The sequence below is a fragment of the Anser brachyrhynchus genome (genome assembly GCF_964034855.1).
Source record: "Anser brachyrhynchus genome assembly, chromosome: 1".
Taxonomy (NCBI): domain Eukaryota; kingdom Metazoa; phylum Chordata; class Aves; order Anseriformes; family Anatidae; genus Anser; species Anser brachyrhynchus.
The window spans coordinates 47,015,980-47,032,234 of NC_137694.1; the positions used below are offsets into that span (position 1 = coordinate 47,015,980).

Consider the following 16,255-nt stretch of genomic DNA (forward strand, 5'->3'; position numbering starts at 1 on the left):
GAGTTCATCTATTCTAAGCAGCTAATTTGGTATCTCTAATGTTTCTTAGTTACTTTAGAACAACCGGACTAAGTAATGTTTAATGTTAAAACAGGTAACACACCGTCATAGCCCAACATACATTTTTATGTTTCCTTAACTCGCGGAGAAAACTGAAAGTGAGAAGTACATAATCATTTGTCCAGCCAAAGAAAAGGAATTTCTTGTTTTTATGAAAATAATGTGGTACCTTTCCTAAAACCTGGATCATTTACATTAGTTTTTTTGTTTTGTTTTGTTGTTTGTTTGTTTTTATCTGTAAGATAAGTTTGTTTTTCATCTATAAGAAGTTAAAGGCCACTGACAGCTCCAGAGAAGTTCCAGTGAGAATTAAGGTCTCATCCCTGAAGGTGCCAGCAATGGGCACAGAGTGCACAGCTCCCGTAACTCTGGGTGATCTCAGTGGAGAGCTTATGCCCTGGACTCTTCCAGTCCAGTCTTCAGGTTCAGAATAGCGACAATCAAATTATTTCACATTATCAAATTATTTCTCTGGCATTAAAATACGTTAATGAGATGCTTCTCTCCACGTGTCAGTGGACAGCATTCTCCACAGCGAAGCAGTTGTCATTCTCAGCAGTAGGCTAAAAGAAAACAAACATAGCTTTTCTCTGCAAATCTCAGAGTGCTCCCACAGCAGTGAACTTTATACTCTGACATAGTACAGTGGGCATGTCTTTTTTTTTTTTTTCCCTCCCCTTTTTGTGCATCGTTATTTGACTAAAAGAATAGCGGATTTCAGTTGTAGCTATGAGGCACGCACTTTTCACTGACAATAAAATTACAAATAAAAGCTTCATCTTGCACCTGAGTGCTGTTCTAATAGCTTAGAAACCAAAACTCAAGAAAAATATTAGAATTGTTGTGTGTGTGTGTGTGTGTTTACAGTATCAAACAGGAAACCTGACTCATATTTTTTCAGAACTTGACTGACTTCTGTCAATCGCTGTCTCATGGTTTATCAGAACTAGTTAATGTATACTAAACATTAGTGTTCTCTCTCCTGTAATTACTATCTGAAACTGGGCCTTCATGAAAAAAAGTCATCAGAGAGGCTGAGGGATATAAAGCAAGGTGCTGCACAGTGGAGAGACCAGGCTAACATTCACCCTTGCTGGTTAGCATGAACATTTATTCTTGCCCTAAGACTTTAAAGAACAGCAACAAGGAGCAGAAAAATAACCTTTACATTATGTTTTTAATACATTATGTTTTTACATTATGTTTTTAATAATTACATTATGTTTTTAATAATTATTTTGGGACATACAGCCAGGAGAGAAGTGGAGACGGCTTAAAATTTCAGAATCTTCAACTGTGTGCATCAGCAGAGCGCGGGCTCTACAGAGGGTAAGCGCTGACATTTATTTCACACAATGGTGCATGTCTTGAGGGTAATTGCCACCAGAATATGACCCCCACTCTAAGTGTCAAACATTAATGTAAAATCAATAGGGAGTCACATTCCCTGTGCTTCTCACGCACCTGCGTCACACCCGCAGGTCTGCGGCTCTCAGCGCGGGGCTCCCCCGGGGCATCGGTGCAGGCTGGCCACAGGGAGGATCTCTGGCAACTTCGCGGCTCTGTCAGCAAATCCTGAGGAAGAGAAAGTATAAAAGTTTTTTTCCACACTGTGGGTGACATCCTAGTTTGAAATGACACAGTTGGAGCTGCTTTGTGACAAGCCCGGTGTTAAGATGACAGAAATAAACCCACAAGAACAGCCATCCTGCCAAATACACTTAGATTCAACTCAAAGCTTTCACTTGATAGTCCACTGATTATTTTTCTTTTTCCAGAGAGAACGCAGTTTCCTCTCAAGCTCATTATTAATTAAGCTTTTCTTCACATTATAGCCAAATTACTTCTTTAATGAGCTCCACATTTCAGAATGCAAATAGTTTACCTTATCATGAGACACCACAGAAAACTTCAGAGTTAATCAAATGTCACAGTTATTGGGGGCAGGGGGGTTGGGGGTGGGGGCGGGAAACCCAAGCACGAAACGAACTGCTATTGTTCTCTGAAAACAATCTGCAGCGGATCTCTTTGCCTTGTGTCCGTTCTCTTGAAACATTGCTTGGGCAGCAGTTTCTCAGCTCAGCATTGCAAAATTGCCATTCTCAGAGGTGCTCTGTTTTTCCAAATGATGTGCATCCCTGTTAGCACCTTCCAAAATGTGACATATCTCCCATAAACATTTTATTTGAGCATAAAAGGGTGCAGTTCTAATATGTTTCTTCTAGATCAGGCAGTTGTGTACGTACCTATTGTAATGTATCTAGTCAGAAAATTACTAGAGCGTATTATCTTCAATTGAAATTACCATAGCTAAGGCCACTGAAGCTATGGGTTTCTGATGTGCCAAATCATCAATCCTAAATGTATTGATTGTAGTGTTCAGAAATACACTTGAGTTCCTGTCTAGATCTTGTTCCTGGATATTTTGATTTATAGAATGGGGCTCAGTTATTTCTCTCCTTTTCCTCCACCCGAGGCTTCCAAAACCCAAAGCCAACAATTTACAGAGGAGGAAAAAAAAGCTCATAACTGCAGTTCCTCATGTTCATTGACTGCAGAAGATACCATGCTCAGTTATCACTGCCAGGATATTAAACATAGTTCAGTCAGCTAAAATCAGTAAGGGCACTTTTCAGGGAAGTTGCTCCTGCATGCCTCCTAACTGAAGATGTTGAGGCACACATGACCCCAAATATTATATGAAACCACATCTGTGGCAACTTCAGCTGCTTCCTCAAGCTGTCCTCTCCACTATCCTGCTAAAACTTGAGGCTGAGAAAACACATTTTCCCAAGCTAACACACTTCTCTATTAAAATAATAATAATAATAATAAAAGAGTCAGAAGAGGGATCGCTATGGAGAGATGACAGCATGCCTCATCTTTGAGCACATACTGGCAGCAGATCCCAAATGGGGACAGCTATATGAACTCACAAACTTGCAGGTGCCCACATCGATTGCTTCCTACACATTTGTAAAACAAGAGCTTTTGCCACAAAGGACCTCACAGACTGGGACTGAGCAAACCCAAGGGAAGTTTTGAACCTACTGAATTTGTGGTGTTGGGTTTTAGCAAGTGATGTGAAATCATCTAATGTGATGATACGCATCCATTTCTTTGCCTTGCATTAATCAATGCTTGCAATGTTTCTGAAATGAGATTGCAACTTTTCAGGGATTTGAGAGGGGTTTAAGAATCCCTGCACAGACAAGTCATTTCACTAGCCACTGAAATGCAACTTCGTTACATGGCTAACACAAGAAGGTAGGTGTAAGTTTTGTGCCTAAGACTAAACCCGAGTTTGGCCAAAAGTAAGTCACCATTACAACAAAGAAACAGCCAAAAATCAAAAACAAACAAACAAAAAAAAGTGATGTGTTTTCGTAGCAGAAAGAATCCCAGATTATCATGTGTTTATGAGAATGACTTCCATAGAAAAACACCAGCAGAGTTCATGCTATATGCTGTACGATGGTGGCTTTATAAAGAACCAATTATCCTTTCTTGGAATCAAACCTATAGTTGCAGACAGTTTAAGTATTTCAAAAATCAATGTTTAGAGAATACAGTTCTGCCTCAAAAGGTTAACCGGTGAATATAGGGCACCCTGGTGAAATGCAAGCTTCGCCACTATGCGTTTAAAAATCACGGTCAGATAATGGAATATCTCAAGTAAAAAGTACTATACAGTGAAAACAGGGAATATATATACAACATTCAGACAGGATAAAACAATCAGGACATCTTTATATTAGCCTATAGCTTCAAAATGCTAACCCAAATCTCCCCACCTAATCCCCACAGGACCATGAGTGGAGGACTTAGCCCCTACCTTCCCATAACCACGAGGCATGGGAATTCCTCTGCAGTGTGTTATTGCAAATGTCATTTCTCTATGTAATGGTACTTACACTGCGTAAAAGAGAGCTACCAAGAGAAACAATTCTGCTAGTGTTAACTGGATACTGCATTAAATATTTGTGGCATACATGAACAACAAATTATTCCTATAGCAGAATATAGCAGTAATACAAACTGCAGGAAATAATTTCTCTAGTCCTCATGGGATATGCATTAAAAGGTTCAACAAAAGATATTATGTCAGATTGTACATTTACTCTTAAATTATTGATGAGCTATTTCTATTGTCATTTGTGCTTGGAATACTAGAAACTAAAGCAAATACTAAACAGAGTGTGCCTGGAAAAACATATGTTCATAGGCTCCAGGATTCCCCATGGTCTCAAAGGGATTCTCATAACCTCACAGGTATCTTCGAGCCCTAGAATTTGCATTCTGCTTCCCAGCTCAGCTTGCAGATGTTTAAAAATACATGCAACAAGACAGCTCGCTTTTGGCTACACATCTAAGAGGTTCAAACATCTGAATTATTCTGTCTGAGGTCAACTACGATATGTGTGCCAAATTAGGTTGAAACCCAGCTGGGAAGAGCTGTGAAATACTAAGATCTTTGGTGCTTGGGAACTACTGCCTGTTTCTGACCAATGCACATCCTTTCAGATCTCCTTCCAGGGAGAGGACATATTTTCAGGAACCAAATCTGTAATCTGACCAATCATATAAGTCTACACCTTATGAATCTGTAGGCTTCAGTCACTTGAATTTTGCCATACAGGTATAAAATGCTGATTTTGATAGCAAAATTTCGTAACTGTGTTCATTGGCTGCTGGAATTTTAGAAGACAAAGGATACACATCATGTGCACTCGTGTGCCAAGAAGATTTGGAAAAAAAAAAGAAAAAAGAAAATGCAGGTTTCCTAGGCTTTTTAATATAAGCAGAAAATACTTTCCAGTACTTTCCGATCGTCATATATCCTGCTAAAGCAGGATACAGCCATAGTAATTCCACAAAAAATATATTATTTTGTATAGATATAACTTCAATGATATATGTATTTCAGCATAATTCAGCTAGTTCACTAGAGAACTAATGCTCATCCAACAATTTATGAAAAATTTTTTGCACGAATCTAAATTGTGAACCAGTAATTTAAGGAACTCTTATGACTGATACTCTAAGATAATTTCACATACCTTTTTAAGTGACAGATGATATTTCAAATAATAACTATCTGCTGAAACATTTCAATACAATTAAGGTAGAGCTAAACAGAACAAGTGGTTCTGCTCTTCAGGGATTCATGTGTAAGTAAAGTCCCAACCCCCAGTCTAAAAGCAATCTTTGCTTTCTCTTCTCCTGGAATAACTAGCACCAATTTTAAAACTACTCTTGGGAAAGGACAACTTAAAAGAGAATTATCCATAAATGAAAATGCTAATGACATTAGCATTTTTTTCTCTTTACTAAATACATTAGATCTCAAAACCCAAATATTTTAGGAATTTCAAACCTCTAAAGAAAAGCCAAATAGCTATTTGTCTTCAGCACTGTTAATCTCTCTCCCACACACCTCCCCACCCCTATCTCCTCAGTCTTATCTTACTTCTTCTTCCAGGAAAGGAGAATAGAAGAATCTGAAAACAGTGGAGAATGGACTAAGGTGCACTTGCAAATATTCATTTCAATCCTGAAGACCTTAATGGTAAAATTCACTAACTGCAGGCCACATTTTTTTCAGAAATAGTCAGTATGCTACCATAAGTCTGAAATGTAAGCCTCAAATGTGCTATTATGAACTGATTCCTAAAAGTGTCTGAGATTGTCACCTATCAAGAAGCTGAAGAAAAAGAATCTGTGTAAGAAGTAATGAATTCTGGTATTTGTTTCTTCTCTAATTTTCTGAAATCAAAATCTACACAGACAATTCAACCAAAGTATCTATACCGATATGGAAACAACTGTCATCCTTATCAAGGACAGAAAGAGAGTCAGAGTCTATTAAATCTATTTTTCTTGACAAAATATTGCATAAAAAATTCCATGTTGAAGCTGGTTAGAATATAATTTTAAAGGACACAAACCTTCACTACAGTAGTACGGAACACTGCAGCATATTGTTTCTAAACATATGAAGTGGAAGTTGGATCTCTTCTGGAAGGTATGTAATGATATATACATGATTCAATTTCTATCCGAGACCTGCAAAGCTTGTCAAAGAGTAGAAGACTCTATAAGACCTGACCTCCCTGATCACTACAGAGTCTTACTGAACATTTCTGCATTACCTCCTTACACAAGCCAGAGCAGAGTGAAAACCACTTGAAAATCTATTTTCGGGGCATCCTTAAAAAAAAAAAAAAAAAAAGCAGAAATATCCACTGAAGTGAGTATCTCGTATATCTGCAGAAAGAAATCCAAGGCCCCTAACATGCAACAGTAGTACCCTGAATGTTGTCCTTGACCATGGCATAGAGCAAGCAGTTTGGGAAGAATATAGAAACAGGACGTATTCTTCCTACTTTCTGTTGAATTGATGATTTAAAGAGAAATGAATAGGCAGACAACACCTGGACAGTTGCATTTTATAGTTCCACGAACCCCCCTAATTCCATTTTTAACTCATTTAAACCTTCATCCTCCTTAACGTCCTCTGGCACTGAGTTCTGCAACTCAGGCTCATGCTGCCAGGAAGGGTTTCAAAACCTGCTTTTATTGGGCAGCCAGAAGAAACATTAACTAGCTATTCTCTGGTCGCCTTCTCCTCACATGTCCTGATGGAAGGAGAGCCAACTCTGAACTAATTGTGCCATGAGACACACCTCACTCTCTCTCTCTCTCTCTCCTCTCTCTCTAAATTCTTATTTAAATGTTTTCCCCACTTCTACTGCTGTGCACACAACAGTAATTTCCCGTAAAGAGAAACTCCCTCTCCTCTCCCAAAGCACTCCTCCCAGGAGATTCACGACTGCTCCAGCACTCAACTCTGATGTATCATTTTAGTCCACAAGGCTTTCAGTGCCCCTCTTCCTGAGCTGACAGTTATATATAGTTATGGCTGTATCTAAATTAGCCTTAATATTTGTGCTCATTAAAACAACCATTTGGGAAAGCTTTCTGACCTTCTAACTGATTCTTATTTTAATGTAAGTGTAACCTGCCAAAAACTTCCATGTAGTTCCAAGAAAGCTGGAGGCTCAGGGTCTTAGTCAGAAGTTTTAAAAAAAAAAAAAAACACACACACATACACACGAACAAACCAAAAACCTCCTCAGACATGAAGTACATTTACTCTAAGCCCTACCAAAATGAATAAAATAAAAAAGAAACTGAAACTGTTGAGGGAGGATAAAGTTTCAAAATAAGAAACAACTTCTTTAAATCAAAGAGAGATGATCCTAACCAAGCATTCGTTGCCTGAACCAATGACCAAGGGAACACAATTGTCTGTCATCAGACTCAGTAAACCACTTAGTGTGATGCAGGAAGATATGATGGTTTTAATAAGATGACATTAAGAAGGGAGAAAATAAGATTGAACATTGGAAAACACCATCAGCAAGATTTGTTAAATTAAGAAACAGTCCTCTTCATCATGGCAACAAGTTCAGCTTCTGAGAACATTTAACACTAAAAAAAAAAATAAAGAAATAATTTCACACAGGGAAGAAAACAAACAAAATAAAACAGACCTTCTGTCAGGTTGTTCTCCACCTCCAGCATCAGTGATTCTTTAATAAAAGCTGTGTAAACCTGACCTCAGCCTGAAACAAGCTCTACAGAGCTGCAAATGCTGATGGATGGATATCATATACTCACAGGTAGAAGACCCCAGCAGAACAGGGATAATTTGAGGGCTGAATGGGATTAGCTCAAGGTACTTAAAGCCCCCCCCCCTTCTCTCCCTCTCCATGGGCACTATCTCACATGACAGCAACATTCCAGAAGAACAATGAAATTGGTGAAGCAACAGAAGGAACCTCATAAGCTTAGACTTCAAAAAAAAAAAATAAAAAAAACGTGCATGGAAACAGAACCAAGGCTGTAGAATCATTTCCTAACTCTTCCTTCCAAAAGAAGCATTCAGAGAAAATGCTAATATTTGCTCCGCCCACCCTGAAAGCGCCCTGAAATAGCACTATCATAAGTTAGCACTGTTCCATTTCTACAGACATGTGTTAGGACCTATCTCACTACTATTTAAGCAAATTATATCAAAACTGTTAAATTTTTTTTCTTAGTGTGACTCATGCCAGCTGGACTAGTCTAAATATTATTAAACATCATTAAATATATTATAGTCAACCTTAACTTGTGCCAGCAAGGCTAGTTAAGAAGAAAAAAATAATACTCCAATAAATCCTGCTCAGATGCTGCGGTGACTAGTGTTACAGTAAAAAAACCAAGACTTCAAGAAATTCTAAGTTTTTTTCAATAATGGTATAATAAATGTAATAAATGGTTTTTTCAGTTGGTATGTTTACCAATCCTTCTGGAAGTATTTCCACTGCTGTCACTTGATAGAAGATTTAAAAGACAATCCAGGAGAGACTACAATTTGCTATAAAAATTAAGAAGTGCTTAAGTGTCTTGATCACATTTGAGGAAGATCTGTCACACTTACAAGACTAGATCTTGAGTGTGCCCGGAAAGAGACCTACTTTCTGAACTGCCAGCAGGATAACCATACTTTTATCCTGGCATCTCTAGAAGATACTTGAAACAAATCACTGGGAGCACAGCGCTAAGAAAGGCAGTTACTATGAATATAGTGATTATTTTACAACATCAAAACATACTGAAAAGTGCTTTTTCATATTATGGTATCTACACCATCACAGCACTCAATATTTTTATGAATATTCTGAACTCATACCTGCATATATGTACAAACACAGCAAGCTATAGAAATCAATGTTTTTTTTGTTGTTGTTGTTTTGTTTTTTTTTTTATGAACTAATGATGTTTATAGTCTTAGGAGCTTTTCAACAGCGACAAACACAGTATTTCAAAAATTGCATGTCAAGTCTACCGTGCCTCTGGGAGGACAAATCAGCATGTGTTACATCTGTAAGTCTGCAAGCACAACTGTTAAGTGTATTATAATCAACAGGAGGAATGCAGAGTACCTCAAAGGGAAAAATAAAAGTCATAGTAGATAGTAACCACTTTCTTATTTTCTGGAAAAAATACTAAGATGCTGAAAATTGCTCATACTTAAATTGCTATTAATTAAAATAAGCCATAGCTACTTTCTCTCCTCCCTAGTCCCATTTTATCCTCCTCCCCCTGCACTCCACAGAGAATCAGAAAATACTTGTATAATGGAAATTTAAAATTCACTGAGTTTTGCATTTAGAGGTAAATTAAAGTTCCTTTGGTTAACATTACAGTGAATAAATTGGAGCTTCAGTTTTGGTAACTTTTTTCTAAAGGTAATTGAATTTTCCGTATGAAAGTTTAGAAAAAATGTTTACTAAATGGACAGAGAAAATAGTTTAAATGCTGTCCTTTTAAACATGGCTTTTTCCAGCAAACTAACTCTTTTTTCTCTACTTAAGTGGCCACTTTGTCCTCTGCCCCCACTTATGCATAGAACCAGTTGTTATTTATTTATTTATTTTTGAAAGTGCTTATCTGTGGCATAAAGTGCAGGAGTGTTTTTCCTTTCCACAACTGAATTTTATCTACATCCCTTGACAGACCTCCCAGTTTCCCCAAATTGCTGATTTCTGATCTTTCCCACTGTTTCCTTTCTTGAGTGCATTCTCAGCACCAATATCCATATCACACAGCCATGCAGTTGCAGCCATGCCTTTTGGAAGGAAGACTGGCCCTGGGGAATAAATCGGACTCCCTGGGGAGCAAATCCTGTGCACATGCGACAGGACAGAGAAAGCAGCATCCCACTACCTCCATTCAAGAATTCCCAGGATCCCCAAGGCATTAGCCACAGGGACAGGACAGGACGGGACAGGACAGTATTGCTGAGCCTCAGGAGAGTTACACAGATGCACAAGCAGATCATCTAGCTGATTTCCTCATTCTGGCTCACCATCTGCAGAGATGGGAACTGCCATGTAACACTGAACTGTGGAGCTCCCGTCTCTCTTGGGCATTGCTATTTCTTTTGTTTAAAATTCTCAGGTTTTAAAAAATTGATTAAGAAGGTGAGTCACAATCTGATCTAGTTCCTGTATTAAAAAGGTTAACACAAGCAGCCAAGTCACATTAACATAACAACAGCAAAATCAATCCAGCATGAGATTGAATGCACTAAATTCAGCCTTAACCCCAACTATGACCTGTTGTATCAGTCTTCAATTTTATCTAAGAAATTCCCACTTCCTAAATCATTTGAGGAAAAAAAATAAATCTAAGAAATTTAAATAGAGCATGGGACTAATAAATAATTCCTCTTTTCACCAATACATAATAATCCACTTCTAAGATCCTTCTTGGTAAAAACCTTCACAAAATATTTCTTAAAGCGTTGTGTGTCAACAAATCAGAACTTCCCTGGGTAGGGACAACGCTGGGAAGAATGAAGAGGGGTAAGACAGATTAAAAGCAATAACAGACCTAGATCCTGTTTGCAATATGGGTAAAATATACAAAACAGTATTTTGCATGCAGTAAGATACACACACATTCTGACAGAGTAGGCATCTAGAGTAACTTTAGGAAGTGCCTTTGTGCTATCCTCGAAGTCATTGCATTCAAAAGGATGAAAACAGGAGTGGAAGAACACCTTTCAAATGCCTTTCATGTTTTCTTCCAGTCCAAAATTACAATTACCACACGCTTTATAAGCCTGCAGCCAGCTTTAGTAAACTGCTACTTACAGCTCTTGCATGACAGCCAACAGATGAAAGCGATGAGTGAGAGCTCTCATTCATTGCTGCTAGCAACCCACTGCCTTTCTGATCCCTTTCTTCAGAAACAAAGATTAGGTGGGGGGAAATAAGGTAAAGGGTTATTTTTAAAAGTCCGTATTTTTAAATCACCATCCAGGAGCTGGCTGAGTTGAGCTCTTATTAGTTGCCTCTCATCTCCCACTTCTGTTTCCATAGAAACCATCACAGCATCATTGCCTGCTTCACTATTCCAAAGTCTTCAAATTCAGTCGATTCCAAACCTGGCTGGGCACACAGGTGGAAGATAATGGCAGCAGAGCTTAAGTGCTAAGGTCTGCGTGGGTGACCTCCCACCATATGGAGACCATATATATAAAAAAGTCACCTCTACCATATTGTATGGACTGGGGCAGAAGGCTGGTCCAAATCCCAGTTGGTTCTGCAGAAGCTCTTCCCCTTTTCTCCATCACTCCCACATGAATGCATAGGTGGAGTGGGATGAAGGACATGCCTCAGTCCTCAAATTGAAACCCACAAAAGTTGGAAAATCAGTTAAATGGGGGGACATCGATGTACATAATCTGCACAGCAAAAAGGCAGTTGGTACTAAGTAGCAGATTTCTCCATTCGGCCTGTTTTCCCTGCTTCTAGAAAAGTATGGTGGATAGTCTCAGGCAATAAATTTGGGGACGGGGGGAGGTGGTAAGAAAAAAAAATCTGAATATTCAAAGGTACACAGGTACCATGGAAAGATACACTTCAAAAGCCTTTCGTCCATCGTATTTGTCTACTTCAATGAGTTCATCTAGGAAGAAGAAAGCTCCTTCCAGTGCCATTCACTCATTTTCTAAAGAGAAGGCACTTACTATTCATTATTTTTACTTAAATAGTCTGCAAATGAATAATCAGCTGCATTTTTTTTTTTTACCTTCTGCACCACCTTTATCCCTATCAGAATATACCCAAAAAGTGACATTTTGAGATGACAGTTTGAGTCACCAGGTGACCAAAACTGACTAGTCAAATGCAAGAGAAAGTATTACTCACTACAGACTGCCCAAGGGGATTACTAAAAACCCCAGGATGGTGAATTCCTCTTAACAAAAGGAGCAGAGATGTTCAGTGAGACAGTCACTCAGTATGGCTTCCCCTGTCAACCACAGTTAATTTCATTTCAGTTCGAGCAAATTGTTCTTAAAATAAATCTCATCTTCTCTCAGGCACACCCTGATAGGGAGAAGTTGGTTATGGATACAAAAACACAATAAAGGCTGCTACCAACTTGCTAACAACAAGGAAGCCCACAGAAACACTCACTCAATACTGAATAAGTAGCAGCAAAATCTAACCTGTGGAAATCCAAAGAAAAGAGGAACTATCCTTACATGTCTGGGAACTACTGCAATAATACCTGAACATGATTCCTCCTCTTTGTACTTACTAGGCCCTGCAGACAGTTTCTGTTCAAGAGATGTTTCCAAAGTATGCCAGATCACCTGACAATCTAGAAGAAATAGAATTGATATATTTTTTTATTTTTCCAATGTATGAACGCTTCAAGCTCTATATGAAACTTGTACGTATAAAATATCAAACCATACATTCCAGAACAGTTTGTGAGCTTGGTGAGTGTGAGTAGGTCTAGGCATTGCATAATAAACATGATTAACTTGTAAGTGGATACAAATGTACACCCACAATACATAAGCTGTAGATGCTCCATATCTATAGTTTTTAATGGAATGCTAGAACAAACTGACAATCAAAATGTGTACCATGCTGCAAGAATGAATTATGCATAACAGGCTTTTGTTATATCTAGAGTTGTGAAGAACTTGAAGAATCTGGCCCTTGTGTAGTTTTGTAAATTTTAATCCAACTTTTCCTTAGATTCCCCAGTTCAGGTTTCCTACCACTACCCTGACCTCAGAGTAAGGCTCATTTTGGCTGAAACAACTGGCATGCTCTTAATTATATCCAGTACAAGACAGATGGAGCTAGTGGAGGGTCCTCAGCAAAAGGGCCATGAAGATGATTAAGGGACTGAAGCACTTCTCGTATGAGGAAAGGATATAACAGTTTGTCCTGGAGAAGAGAAAGCTCAGAATATCTCATCAATATCAACGCATATAAGTACCTGAAGGAAGGGTATAAAGAAGAGGGATCTAGGCTCTTTGTGGTGTCCAGTGGCAGGACAAGAGGCAATGGGCATAAACTGAAACACAGGAGGTTTTTGCTTTTGTTTTAAATACAGTTAGGGTGCCCCACGCACTGGATTAGTTTTCCCAGAGAGGTTGTGGAGGCATGTTTCTTGGAGATACTCAAAAGCCACCATGGTCCTGAGCAACCTGTTCTGGATGGCCCTGCTTGAGCAGGGGGCATTGGACAAGACAACCTCCAGAGGTCCCTTCCAACCTCAGCCATTCTGTGATTCTGTAAAGGTTTTATAGATATAAAAAAACATGTAAAAAAATATCTAAGTGAATTTCATGGATATGGAAGGTGATGAACTGAAAGAAAAAACATCATTTTTGTTTAGTAACAGTTTTGAATCAATAGGCTGAGTGCAGATAGCAGTGATCTCAAGTTACTTCTCAGGAAGACTGTTATTTTCAACAATATCAGTATACACATATTTATGTGGGCAAAAGTTTGTGTCCAAATCACTTAACAGTTCCTTCTTCCAGAGAGCAATTTTCTAAAACCATGTTTTTCAGCCTAGCAGTAAATAAGTTATTTTCCAATAAAACATTTCAAAGGTATAATTTATGGTGCAATAATACCCTGTATCATGGATTTTTATTTTTTAATGTATATTACTATCTCTCTGAATGGTAAGTGTAAATTTGGGTTCTCATCATAGAAAAACAAATTCCATTTGTATCAGTATTCCTGGTATAGGATAGTGCAGCTACTGTCTGTGACAATGCAACAACCCTACTAAGATATGCTGAGCTAAGAATTGGTTTCTTCAATGGAGAAACTTTCAGCGCCCCAACCATACTCACCCTGTGTCAATCTGCCATATTTCCTCAGTTATGGAAAGACAGGTTAGTGCAGTAGTTAAAATGCAAACTGAAGGCTAGTTCAGTTTCCAACAAGGAGTTCAGTTTCCAAATCAACACCTTCCAGTTGATGGCCAAGTCAAGGCCTTGGGGGCCTCAGCTCTCTGCTCTCAGATGCAAGGGCCCTGGCAGAATAACAGGAATTTAGATTTTAAGATGATCAAATTAAGCAGTAACGAAAATAAGATTGCTATACAAGTTATTGGTACAGATCACATTGCTGCTTAGATAGCATGGTTTATGCAGCAAAATTTAAAAATGTAATGTCAGAACCTGAGAATAACACTGCAAAAATGAATCAAGTCCATGCCATCAGCAATGAATACACTGCCACCATTTTCTCATGCCGCAGGCCCAGAGGAAGATGACAGCTGCTATTGAAGATAAAGATGATTTTGTGGAAGTGCTCGAGGAATTACCAGCTAGACATGAAAGTGCAAACTTCTCTTGCCTCTCTAAAGGAGAGGGCTGGCACCCATGTAATCAATAACAGCAGACTGAATAAAAGCAAAAGGAGCTAAAGGAAATACCTTAATGATCTAGCGAAAAGCCCACAGAGGTAAGAGACACCTCTGGAAGACATAACCTACCTATTTTAGTAGTGTGCTTGTAATTTACTCACAGACCAGCACAGAGAGCATCAAGAACTGAATCTGGAATCAAGGGGTCTTAGTGCTCATTCAGATTCAAGGGGTATAACACCTTCATCTAGGAGACAGATCTAGGGACTAATCTAAGTGTTTCAGCAAGAAATCACATTACCAGACTCAAGCAAGAAAGACTGTATCCAATCCCTTTCAAGATGCAAGCATGGGGGGCGGGGAGGGGGGGAGGGGGCAGGGGGAAAGGAAAGAAAAAATAAAAGAAAAAGCACCCTAATCACACGAGTACTTGACACTGGAAACCACTGAGGCAGGCAGCTTTTCCCCCAGGAGGCACAGAAGCGAGGCGGGTGGCGCGGCGAGCCAGACCCACATTTCCACCAACACCAGCCCAGCTCATGCTGATGCCTTGTGCCTGCACCTGCTGAAGGGGCCGACCGGCCCTCCCCAAATTTGTGCTTTGACACAGCTGCCTTTCTCGCACTGACACCGGGGCTTGAGCAGTCATGCAGCCAGCTGGATCAGGCGACTGATCTGCCTGAAAGCTAACCCTAACAGGGAAAGAAAAGACAGATTAGTTTTCAGTTGGTCAGAGAGCTTCAGAAGTCATTTCTGCAACAAAGAGGAGGGAGGACCGGCACTTTTAGTGGTACTGCTGGCCCAGGTCAGCTGAGCTGCTTCAAAAACTCCTCCAGGCACGCAGCCACCAGGCAGCCAAGCAAGCAGCCCAGCGCCAGGTGATCCCAGGAGCCACCTGCGTGCACACCCTTCGGAAAGGCACTGGGCTTAGCGGAGGGCGGCTCAGCCTGCAATTCAAGTGGAGTCAAATTATCCAGCAGCCGCCCCAAGAGGTCTCCAGCAGAAAAGATCGCGACAGCTTCGTCCTTGGGTATTGCAGAGAGACCTACACGTCACTCAGTGTTTGGGGCTTGCAAACATTTGACATTGTTGGTCAATAGCATCATCAGGATGATTGAAGATGATGAAATTGATGCACAGAGACAAAGAACGCTGCTCTCACTCAGCCGGGTTCTGGCAGAATCTATTGATTTAATGCAAACAAAACAATACGGGTAACAATATTCAAGACAACCTTGAGAGTTTATTCTGATTGCCACATTAATTCAACAAAATGGATGTTATACAAAGCTGTAATTCTCACAAAATGTACACTGACCACACACTTTACACATATATATACATATACAGATACTAATCTTGAAGATTATGAGGGTGCAAAGTTAACTAACAAACAGGAGAGGTACCAAAATTAAGGCTGATCACGAATTCAGAAACAGATCTTATGATAATGGGTTTAGTTACAAACTATTTTTTTTTTTGGGGGGGGGGGGGGGTATCTTATTAAGTGTAAAGGAAGGCTGTTACTGAGTAATGGATTATTTCATCCAAATGACTCTGTTCTCAGGCATCTTCTGCCTGTGAAGTGATATACAGACAAAATCAAAGACAGGAAAGATGTCCAGTGGGGAGGAGGGATGGCATGCTGATGATACCAGGGCCAAGAACTATCAGATGTTAAAAAGATTCGAGCTTTTGCCATTCAGCATCCAACTTAAAAGCCCTCTTCTGCAGGTGAAATAAAAAACACGAAAGTCACCCAGACCATGTTTCCAGCTTCCATGAGACTTTAGTCAATGCGACGTCTCAAGAGAGACAAGGACATGAACACCAGTGGACAGTCAGACACTGAGGTATGGAAAATCCCATCAGGAAATTAAGAAAAAATTATTAGCCTTGTACCAGTTATGTAAAAGCAAATTCATATCTGACCAAAACAGTGACAGTG

The 16,255-nt window shown here is 39.4% G+C and overlaps 1 protein-coding gene across 3 annotated transcripts in view; it reads right to left on the reverse strand.

The window, feature by feature from the left end:
• Positions 1–16,255, reverse strand: part of LOC308196777 (dynein axonemal heavy chain 12-like) — a 159,567-nt gene that overhangs the window by 116,993 nt on the left and 26,319 nt on the right. For all 3 annotated transcript variants that reach the window (XR_013952392.1, XR_013952393.1, XM_080596343.1), the window contains one exon: positions 1,525–1,635. The gene's annotated coding sequence lies outside the window, so the exon portion shown is untranslated. The remainder of the gene's footprint in view (positions 1–1,524; positions 1,636–16,255) is intronic.